We start from the raw sequence: 12,105 nt of genomic DNA, 5'->3' as shown, positions 1-12,105 counted from the left end.
CTCTGTTTCAGTCATAAATACCTAACTATTCATTCTGAATGACAAGGGTTCTCCTGCCCTCATGCTCATAAATTTCAGAAGGCCTGGTCTGGAGGCCTCAGGGTGGGCCCACCTCACAGCAGATACTGTGACCAGAGCAGGAAAGGGCAATACTATCCACGCACCTCAGGTAGTGCCTTTGATGGGCAAGTAGTCTCCTCCTCCTCCTTTTCCTCCTGAGCTGTGGTCTCCAGAGAGCAGGTGGGGTCTGTGTCAGGCGATGCTAGGAGCAGACAGCAGCACAAGGGGTATGCTGGGTGTCACCAGCACAAGGACAGCCCATGTCTCCCCGGGATCCATGGGGCCTCCTCAGGTCCCCATTCATTTCAGCTACTAGGCTCATGCCTTCTCCTCAGAAGCAAAGATCTCATTTCTGTGTCTTCTGAGTTCTCCACACTCCTCTGTCACCATGTGGATGGTGGGACTTCCCCTGACTCCCAAGACCAGACCCACTTTCCCAACACACCCATCTTTAAATATATATATTTTTAGAGAGAAGGGAATGGAAGGAGAGAGAGGGAGAGAAACACTGACATGCGAGAAGTACACCAATCAGTTGCTTCTTGCATGCCCCCAACTGGGAATCCAGCCTGCAAGCCAGGAATGTGCCCTGACCAGGAACTGAACCAGCCACCCTTTATTTTGCAAGCTGGCGCTCAATCCACTAAGTCATACCAACCAGGGCTCACCACACCTATCTTGATGGGAATTTTACCAAGTATCCTCCACCTTAGGAAACAGCTCTGCTTGGCCTCATGGCCTCTCTCAGTTTCAACTTTCCTCACACATCCACACATAGTCTGTGGGCTTCTGAAATGATGAGTCCACCCTCACTATCAAGGGACACACACAATGTGGCCCAGGCTGGCCTACCAGGCCATCACTTCCAACTGGCCACAAAGATGGATCCGAGACAAAAACGGGGCCAAGCAGAGGCAAAAAAACTTTTGGGGGAATGTATATAAGAAATTCCATGCAGGGAGGCCCCAAAGGGAGAAAGCTTGCCTGTGGGCTTCAGGACAATCCTCCAGTCTCAGGATCCTTAACTTAATCATGTCTACAAAGGCACGGTGGAAGGTAACATATTAACAGGTTCAAGGGATGAGGATGTGGACAGCCTAGACTTGGTGAAGAGAAGGAGACACTACTCCCTCCACAATGGCTTCTCACGGATGCCCTGGCCCCTGCACCCCACTCTCCACCTTGGATTCCACCTGCCACCAAATTACAAAAGTCAATCAGTCAATCATTTGTTCAAGAAATGTCTTCTGGGCACCCACCAGATGCTACTTGGGGTGTTGAGGTAAGCAAAAACATGCCTGAGCTCCACAGAACTTGACACGACTCTGTTGAGAAATCCAGTTTCATGGAGTCAGCACCCAAATGCAATCCCCCAGCTACCATGATGGTCACTCCTCTCAGCAGACATGGTCACAGCTCAGGGTGGCTCACAAGCCACATGCTACAACCTGGGGAATCTTGGAAAGTTCCATCAGATCCTGCCACCCTCCTTGGAACTCAGGGGTAGGCTCCTGCTGCATTAGAGTAACATTTGCCAAGGGCCCTGCTAGCCTGCCCTGTGCTCCTTGTGGTACAGACCTACCCAACCTCTGATTCTGGAATATACAGGCCCCATGTGGGCCAGGACAGGGGATGCTTGCCTGCCTGACACATCTGTCTTGCTGCCCCTTGAGCTCTGCTCTGCACCAGGTGTTGGCTACAGTAAGTTGGCTTCCACAGGCCCCACTGCCAGAACTTCCAACACCTGTCTCATACACATTCCTTTGTCAAATTCCCATCTTTCCTGCTAGACTGAAAGCTTGTTGAGCCCACAAGTTCTGTGTTCCTTGGTTACCATTTACCCACAGCCCCCACCAAGTTGACGTTAGAAGGCACCCAGGGATATGCCATTGTGACTAAAATCAGGGTCTCTACTGGCTCTGGGGGGACAATGAAGCACTTTATCTGAGAGCGTCCATCAGAGGCCTGTGTATGAAGGATTCCTTACATAATAACGGAGTGCCAGGGCCACCCAAGGGTTTTGGTAGCTGTGAGGTGGGACCTGAGACCTTCCATTTACACAAATGGGTCCAGGAAGGAGACCAGTCTCAAAGACCTTGATTTAGAGGTAACAGTGGGTATGCTAGCAAGGATACCCCAGCGCTGCCTCAAGCTCTGATTCAGGAACACATGGAGGAGGCAGATGCCCTCAGTATAGATGCAGGGGGTATGACCCCCCCTCCTCCAAGATGCCCCCACAAAACTGTCTCCCAACCCACACTTCCACTGCACTTACCTTCCTCCTCAGATATCCAGGTTACATCCTCCACCAGGGCTACTGCCTCCTGGCAGTCCTCTGGGTGCTGAGACTCCACCCATACCCGGAGCTTCCCAGGCAGCGTGCCCAGGAACTGCTCCAGCACCAGCAGCTCCAGTATCTGCTCCTTGGAGTGTGCCTCGGGCTGTAGCCACTGGTGGCAGAGCTTGCGGAGCTGGGATAGGGCCTCTCGGGGCCCTGCTGCCGCCTCAAAGCGAAACCCACGGAACCTCTGGCGTGCAGCCTCAGAGTTAGCTGGATGGCTGCCCAGTGGTTGAGTGGGCTCCTGGAGGACCTCTGGGCTCAGGCCCTCATCTTCAGCATACAGGGCCCGGATCTGGGCATTCCGGGAACGAGCTACCTCCTGGTTGAGTGTGAGAACTTCAACAACCTCGATCTTCATCAGGGGTTCCTCGGCAGGAAAAGGATCCAAATGAGGATACAACTGAGTCTTAGGACACTCTGAAAGTCAAAAGCAGAGCAAGACAGATGACCAGAAGTGCATGGAAAGATGTTCAATGTCATTAGCCACCCAGAAAGTGCTAAATAAAACCACATGAGATACAATCTCACATAACAGGACGTGAACAACATGAACTAGGAAGGTTATTGCAAAGAGGGAGGGTAACAACTGGTAGTGATGGACTGGATGACGACTCTTCAAAAAGTTAAACAGTGCCCTGGCAGGGTTGCTCAGTTGGTTGGACCACCATCCTGTGCACCAAAAGGTTGTGTGTTTGATCCCCCATCAGGACACTCAGATTGTGGGTTCTATCCCTAGTTGGGGTGTACACGAGGGGCAACTGATCCATGTTTTTCTCTCACTTTAATGTTTCTCTCTTTTCCCTTTCCTCTTTTTTTAAAAAGATTTTATTTATTTTTAGAGAGGGAAGGGGGGGGGAGAGAGAGAGAGAGAGAGAGAAACATCAATGTGCGGTTGCTGGGGGTCATGGCCTGCAACCCAGGCATGTACCCTGACAGGGAATTGAACTTGCGACACTTTGGTTCGCAGCCTGTGCTCAATCCACTGAGCTACGGCAGCCAGGGCTCCTCTTTCTAAAATTAATAAAAAACATATCCTTTATGAGGATAAAAAAAAGGGAAGTACTGATACATGCTATAGCATGTATGAACGCTGACATTACGCTATGTGAAAGAAGCCAAACACAAAAGGCCATATTTTATGTGATTTAACTTATTTGAAATGTTGAGAGTCTTATCCTCCCTTAGTTGGTTCCCCAATCTTCCTTGGTTGGCTCCACTTTCCCTCTTACTCCCCGCTGATAAACCCTGCTCCTTAAAAAAAAAAAAAAAGTTGAAAATATACAAATACAAAGGAGTGGAAAGTAGCATTTTTGTTTTTTGTTTTTCTTTTAGCAGAAAATGTTACAGGTCTCATTGTCATCACTGCAATAAAGTTACTGTGATGGAAGCAAAAACTGTGTCTCAATTTAGCCACATTAACAATTTCTGGACACGTACAAAAACAGTGCCCATTTTCATCCAGAATGAAGCTAGAAAGTAGTGTTTTTTTTTAAAGAACTTATTTTTTAATTTATTGAATAAACATTAATTTATTGAAAAAGAGAGGGAGGGAGAAAGAGAAATATCAGTTTGTTGTTCCACCCATTTGTGCACTCATTGATTGATTCCTCTATCTGTCCTAACCAGGGATCAAAACCACAACCCTGTCATATAGGGATGATGCTCTAACCAACTGACCTATCCAGCCAGGAATAGATTGGTGGTTTCAGGAGATGGGGGATTTGAGAGATTTGGGGCTAATAACTAATGAATGTGAGGTTTTTTTGGGGGGGGATGATGAAAACGTTCTGAATTTAGATCGTAGTGATGGATGCATAGCCTTGTGAATCCAGTAAAAGTACTGAATTGTACACTTTATGATATGTAAATTACCTCACTACAGCAAAGGAAAAAAAAAAAAACAAAAAAAAACCAAGAGGCAGTAAGGGTTGAGAAGAGACCTGTGATATTGTATATGCCTGTTGCCCACAAAGGGAACAGAACCTGATCCTGCCTCCCTGAGGGCCAAGACTGAGACTGTCTGGGCAAGGCAGGGGCTCTGTGTCCTAGTATGGCATCCACAAGAGCACCCACTAAGAGAACTACAGTATCACTCTGAAATGCTAAGGAGGGTGAACAAAGCAACAGGAAACAAGGAAGCTCTCTACAATTCCAAGAAGAAATACCAATTCTAAAAGATTTAAAGACTTTTAAAAAATACAACACACACGTGCCCTGGCTGGTATGGCTCAGTAGCTTAAGCACCAGCTTGTGAACCAAAACGTTGCTGGTTCGATTCCCAGTCAGGATGCATGCCTTGGTTATAGGCGAGGCCCCAGGTTGGGGGCATGAGTGCAAGAGGCAATCAACTGTCTCTCTCACACACCTCGCTTTCTCCCTCCCTTCCCCTCTCTCTAAAATCTAAACAAAAAACAAACACCCACAAAATATCATGGTTTATAGTATAAAGCCCTGACTAAGTGGTTCAGTTGGTTGGAGCATTGTCTCATGCACCAAAAGGCTGTGGGTTTAATCCCTGATTGGTGAGTATACAGGAGGCAATCAATTGATGTTTTCCTCTCTCTAAAACCAATAAACAGCCCTGGCTGGTATGGCTCAGTGGATTTAGTGCAAGACTGAGAACTGAGGGGGTCACCAGTTTGATTTCAAGTCAGGGCACATACCTGGGTTTCTGGCCAGGCCTCTGGTTGGGGGCACAGGAAAGGCAACCGATTGATGTCTCTCTCCCACATTGATGTTTCTCTTTCTCCCTCCCCCCTCTCTAAAAATAAGTAAATGAATTTTACAAAAGTTAAGAAAATAGTATATATTTGGTCATCTGAATGACCAAAACATATTTCTCATATGTATCGGATCTTCATCAACAGTTCCTAGCTCCCAGCTCCAGGTGTCTTATTCTGTTAATGAGGTGACTTTTGGGAAGCATGTGGGGATAAGGGATATTTGCCAGGAGACTAACCATGGGATTAGAGAGTTGGAACTTTCAATTCTACCTCACCCCCCAACCTCCCAGGGGGGGAGGGGGGCTGGAGATCGAACCAATAGCCAGTGATGAATCAATCATACCTATTATAGTGAAGCCTCCATAAAACCCCAGAGAGCTTCTGGGTTGAAGATGTGGAGGTTTTGGAACAGTGGTGACCTGGGCTGGGTATGGAGGAGGCTCTGAGGAAGGGGTAATTTTATAATGAAGGTACTTAGGAGTAATGTTTCTGAGTTCTGTGGGCAAATTAGTCAAACCCCAGGAGTGGGTTGTGGGAACCCTTGATTTACATTCAGTGGATTAGTGTACAGGTACAACCTGGAATTGCTTGGCATTCTGAGTTAGAAGTGGTTGGCACCTTCACTCTACAACCAGTTGGTCAGAAGTACAGAGCCTGGGCTTATGGCTTGCATCTGAAATGAGTGTGTGCACGTGTGTGTTTGGGGCCCGAGGAGGGCGGGGACTACCGAATTGTAGGACTTAACCTATGGAATTTGATGTTATCTCCGGGAAAAAGTGTCAAAATTGAGTTAAGACCCTGCTGGCGTCGGAGAATTATTTGTTGGTGTGGGGAAATGTACACCCTCCCAGGTGGAATTGGTTCTGGGAACAGTTTAAACTGTAAATAACCATGTGTTATGATTCATTCCTAACTAGATTTGTTTTTAAAACAAAGCGTGGCTGACCTGAAGAGCAAATAAGCACTATCACCTTACAGGTAAGTTCCTTACAGGAAAGGAACTTACAGCATGAACTCAAGCCTTAACACAGAATGCCCTTGTTACTATCTGCAGGTTAATCTACTCATGGTCTGGGAGCTACCTGGAAATGAAGATGGATGCAGACAGAGAGAATGAATATCCAGAGAGACAAAGGCCAGACCACATTTGAGAACAGAATTCTGACATATAGCAACAAGCCCACTGCGTTGGGGTCTTGGTCAGTGACCTCCAGTTTCTCCTTTTTTTTTTTTTTTTTTGCCCCCTAAACCCATAATCTCCGACCAGAACCTTCCCGTTTTTCACGTAAATCGTCCCCTCCTTCCTTACCGTGTCTAACAAACCTAAGATATGCTGGCTGAACCCCTTGCTACAAGGGCTCTGACGGTCCGCGTTTGGGTGGGTTCATTTCCGTAACACACATTACCTGAGCAATGCTGGAAAACACCGTTCACGAAAACTGTGAAAGATTCCCCCATTAAAAATCACATTGAATAAAAAAAAAAATCACCCTGAGCACAGGCCTGCGAACCAAAAGGTCCCTTGTTCCATTCTAGTAAGCCCTAGCTGCTGTTACTCAGTGGGTTGAGCACCCGCGGGGTAAAGAAAACGTCTGATTCCCCGTCAGAGCTCGAGCCTGGGTTGCCAGCCAGATCGCCAGTGGGGGAGGGGGTGCGAGAGGCAACAGACCGGTATGTTCTTTCCCTTCCCTTCTAAAAATAAAACATCTTTAAAAGTCAAGGCGATGTTAAGAGAAGCAGGACATTTCTGTCTGCATCCTTCCAGCACCTGTTGCCTTTGTAGAGCGCGGTATCAACAGGCGCCGGGAGACCTGCGGTTTAGAATGCCTCCCGCTCTTCTAAACGGCGAAACCCGGTAACGCCTACAACCTGCCTGCGGAGGCAATTTCCGCCGGGCGCTGAATTACGTCAAGAGCTCGACGACAGCATACAACTCCCAGGAACCTCCGCAGCGCAACTTCCGGCGCCGCCTCGACCGACATTTGAGTGCGGCTCGGGGGACGCCCACATGACCATAGTTTGGGGGATCGCCGGGCGCTAGTCTCCGACATACTCCGCTCCCATCCCCTCCCACAACCCTCAAGTCAGCGCCGGGTACAGAGGCGGCGCAGGTGGAGCTTCCGCGCACACCTCCCCGATCCGTGTCCTTCTTGGCCGCACGGAAGAGAGTGGTCGCCTTCCACCACAGCAGTGCACACCGACTTCCTAACCTATTTCATTCTCCTCCGGCCCCCCGCCCTCCCCTTCTTTTAGGGCATCCTGTTTCCCCTCCTCCCAGCGTCCTTCAAACCTGGTTCGTTTTGGTTGCCAAGTCTCAGTCGCACAGACCTTACAGGTGCTGCGGATAGCCGGCGCACCACTCGGGAAGTGAGCGGCTTCGGCCCGCACTGGTCCAGCGCCGGGTGAGTCCGCCCCAGACTGGCCCTGGGCGAGCCGAGTTGCGCAACAGATGTGACCTACGCACATCGCAATTCTCGGCCATTGCCAGACACTCCTGCCCCACAGTTTTTCCCCTCCTTGGTAAAAATGACAGGCGTTTGACCTGTCACTTCCAACCTCTTCTCCCAACAAGATATTCTGAATGTTTCCTTTGGGGACCTTTCCTAACTCACTAATAAACATCTGCCGTTATCTTTAGAATTTAATCCCCTCCTTATTGTTTAGGATTTCTGGGTTCATTCCCACTCCCAAATCCTGGATTTTAACGTGTAGTTCATTTCTCTTTCTTTAAGGAGACGCCCGTAAGGCTTAAAATTCCCCTGAAGGTAACGCGAAAGCCTGGGAGAGGGACCTGACATGTGCCCCCCCCACCCCCAATACAGGATTTGGGGAGGTCGCCTCCCTACAGCTCAGTGCTGGACCAGGCACCATTTGGGCAATAACCATGCATTACACTTAAAAACCACCTTCCTCCCTGGTTGGTGTAGTTCAGGGAATTGAGTGCCAGCCTGCAAAGCAAGGGGTCGCTGATTTGATTCCCAGTCAAGGCACATGCCTGGGTTGAGGGGGGTTGAGGGTCCTAGTAAGGGGCGCAAGGCAACCACACATTGATGTTTCTCTCACTCCCCCTGTAAAAATAAAAAAATAAAAAACCCCACCAAAACCAAAAAACCACCACCAACTAATCCTCCCTTCTGGGTATTGCTTCATAGCTCCCTAATTTCTACATATAACTTGTTTTGTACTCTTTAGCTCATCAGAGGGATTTTTATTTAGTGCCTTCTCCCTTAAAATAAGTGCTGGGTTCTTTTTATCCTACTCTATCTCCCTGCCCCCACTCAGTTACTGATTTACTTACTTCATCTTTATTTTCTTATCCTTGGGGGCAGCAGGATGCTTTTTCAAAATCTTGCATTGAATGCTTGCTGGAGAAAGTTAACTCTTACTGTTTTAAGCCACAGAACCTTTCTGAGTTTGGGTGTCAGGAACTCTGCCAGTCCTTAAGGTGCTGACAGCCCAGTGCAGTCTGACACAGGTTCTGCAGTTACCATACTGAGTGCTAGGCAGTAAATCAGATGGGCCATAGTGTTATTCTAGGCACCTCAGTCCTCTAAGGCTCTCATCCACTGGACCTTCCCAAGTGCTCTAAAGTAATCTTTACCAGTAAAACGGAAGCTCTTAAGCTTACCAGCTGATGGGGAAGTGGATCCTCACTTCACTGGGGTAGAGGCTTGACTGACTGACCCACCTCCCTCCCTGGGGCAGCATAAAATAATCCCTAACAGTTGCAGCTCCAAATACAGATGCTCCTTAACTTAAAACCTCATAAACCCATCTTAAGTTGAAAACATTTTAAGTTGAAAATGCATTTAGACTTAAGAGGAAGGGATTAGCCAAACATATGCATAACTCATGGGCACAGACGACAGTATGGTGATGGCCAGAGGGGAAGGGGTCAGGGGATGGAGTTGAGCAAAGTTGGGAGGAATGGGGACATCTATAATAGTGTCAATAATAAAAATAAAATGCATTTAATACACCCAACCCACTGAATATCACAGCTGAGCCCTGCCTACCTTAAACATACTCAAAATACAACATTAGCCCTTAGCTGGGGAGTTACCTTGAGTTTCATTTCAACAGTAACTACCTTCCAATTCTTACCAGAAACAGCAGACATAGACAGGGGTTCTGTAGGCTTGAAGAGGTGGGAAAACACAATATATCTATACAATTCTGGCAACACAGTACATTGTAGTGTTGGTTGTTTACCCTTCTGACCATGTGGTTGACTGGCAGGTAAGGCTCTGCCAACTGCCCAGCAATTCTAAAACAGTACTATACCCCCTATCACTAGCCTGGGAAAAGATAAAAATTTGGAACACGACTTCTACTGAAAGCACATTGCTTTCACACCATTGTAATGCTGAACCATCTGTGGGGGAACAATGGTCCTGGCTTTCAACCCACCAGCTGGCTCCTGGAGAATTTGAGCAATGTAATCCACTGACTTGCAACTCCCTATTTCTCTTCCAAATTATTCAAATACCAATCTTTGGGCAAGGTTTCCTTACCTTAAATGATTAGGTACCCAAATGTAGGTCCAGCTTGCAGTACAGGCTGATGGGAGCTGCTGTTTTCTTCTTTCATGTTCCTTCTGTCTCTCTACTGCTTCCCTTCCAAGGTAACCTGGCTCTCTAACAGTGCAGCTTCCTAGTGAACACTGACGACTAACCAGGTATACTGCGGCTACTAGTCCACAAATATAATGACTGTTTAACACCCCCACTAGACTTCTAAGGCTGCCAACTGGGTTTTGTGCAACAGAAACCCCTATGCCAGGCCCAGAGAAGGATCTGCTAAAGGTTTTGATGATCACCTTTATCTCAGTCTTTGATCAGTAACAGTAGCTACCGTTTCATGAAGTCCCCTAGAACCTGGACTTCACCACAGTCCCAGTACAAGTGTCCAATCTTCACACAAAAATCCATGTTGGGAAAGGCTGGGAACTCTCCCCAAGGTCATACATGAAACACAGCAGCTGGGATCCCGAACCCTGTTCTTTTGTGTCCTTTACACCAACTGGGACTTCTCATAGCCACCATCTTACATTTTCTAAGATGTGCTCAAGAGTGTCTCATCTAGAAGTTTTCAAACCTGCCATCCACCTGCCTAGTAGTCTTTCCCATCTTCCCCATCAAGCTCTCAGCTTCGATGTCACCTCAGCACTGTCTTCCTGACCAGTTCTAAACTACCCATGCCTCCCCACTGTCCCCAGCATGTCCCATTGTTTTATTTCTCTTGATAGCACTGATTGCCATCTCAAAATATTTGGTCCTCACTTACTGTCCACCTCTCCACCTCTAAAGTAGCACTGCCCAGGAAAACTTTACAGAAATATTCTAGATACACACTGCCCAACACAGCAGCTAGTAGCTGTAGGTGACCAAGAAACATTGGGAAGATGGCCAATTTGGTCAAGGAACTGACCTGGTATGTTCATGTTCATTGGTTTTTAAAGTCAATCAGCCACACATGCTCTGGAATGAAAGGAGACCCCACAAAACGAGCCTTACCATACCTGTAACAGTGCTTGGCACTTTGTCAAGAGCTCAAGTGCAGTATTTGTTGACTCAATATGGCTAAAGACCTTCTAACCTCCTGCCTGGACTTCCCATTTCTGTCAAATTCCAGAAAATCTAATTAGCACTGAAATTGTGTCCTATATGTAAAATATCATGGGAGGATTGCTGCTGCTACAAAGTCCCCATCTGCTGGGGATCCTGGGAAGTGGCTGAAGTGCAGGCCATGGCGTGAAAGGGGACACCTGGTTAACACCCCCACCTGCCTATTCCCCGACTAGCTGGGACAGACATTGGTATTCCTGCTCCCACAGGTAAAAGGGCTCCAACAGCACTTCCCCAGAGGCTGTAGGACGTAGTCAAGCAAGGAACTTCATACACTTCTAGCCTTTGTAAGCCCTCGTAAGTCAATATTTACACCTATTCAAGTCTTCCATGTCCCACTAACAATTTTCTTCACAAAGAGCCTGTCCATTCCTTAATTTATTCTTAGGTACCATTTCAAAAAGTATTAACAAAACCTTTCCTCGATCTGTATTAAACTGGTTATCCTGTTGTAAATCAAAGTTATTAGTTTCTCTATTATTTTGAAATTTGTCATATTTCTGAACTCATTACTGTTTTAAAAGATTAGTCTTTTCCTTTTTTTAAAGGTAGTTGTGCCCTAGCTGGTGTGGCTCAATGATTGAGTGCCTGCCTGTGAACTGAAAGGTTGCTGGTTCCATTCCCAGGCAGGTCACATACCTGGGTTGCAGGCCAGGTCCCTGGTTAGGGGTGTGCAAGAGGCAACTGAGAGATGTATCTTACATGTTGATGTTTCTCTGCCTCCCTCCCCTCCCCTCTCTATTAAAAAAAAAAAGTGGTGTTATGAATTATAAACATTGTCTTCTCAGTATTTTTATCATTTTGTACTTTGGTATACTTTTCAAAAAGAACCTGTTAGCATGCCCATCTCTGTTTTGTCACTGAACTGTTCATGTTCCATGGAAACTACCTTTTATCAGAAAGCTGGAAGATATTCACTGCCCAGGTCAGTACTGAGACATAACTGGCTGTTTCATAGTTACAGGGAGGCAGCACCTCAAAAGAAAAGGAAAGTCAGCCTCCCACCCAGTTCCCTTCTTGGGAGACAATCACAGCCTACCAGTTTCTATTCTTACAGTGATAAGAATTCAATATACATTCATATTTGTATTTTATGTGTACATTTTAAAGAAAAAGGCATCAATAATATTTGCATTCATATTATCTTTACAAATGTAAGACATATGTTAAAAGATATTTTAAGAAATATACACATACTGTGTATCTTGGGGATTTTTTTTCACATAGTACACAAAACTGGCTTTCTTTGTAAAACTGTGGAAAGTAGTGTAATGGAAACCACCTCATGTGCTGCTGAATATCTATATAATTTCTCCCCTGTAGAGGTTTTCAGATGGCCTCTTATTTACTGTTT

The 12,105-nt window shown here is 46.7% G+C and overlaps 1 protein-coding gene and 1 non-coding gene across 2 annotated transcripts in view; both read right to left on the bottom strand.

The window, feature by feature from the left end:
- The window catches only part of LOC123825644 (zinc finger protein 420-like), a 98,512-nt gene that overhangs the window by 2,643 nt on the left and 83,764 nt on the right, over positions 1–12,105 (bottom strand).
- On the bottom strand, positions 3,738–3,872 carry LOC123826978. The gene has a single exon (XR_006787156.1). It is a non-coding gene; the product is annotated as a small nucleolar RNA SNORA1 (small nucleolar RNA).

Source organism: Phyllostomus hastatus, unplaced genomic scaffold (genome assembly GCF_019186645.2).
Source record: "Phyllostomus hastatus isolate PE091 unplaced genomic scaffold, TTU_PhHast_1.1 phas_contig_133, whole genome shotgun sequence".
NCBI lineage: Eukaryota > Metazoa > Chordata > Mammalia > Chiroptera > Phyllostomidae > Phyllostomus > Phyllostomus hastatus.
This window is presented reverse-complemented; position numbering and strand designations above follow the sequence as displayed.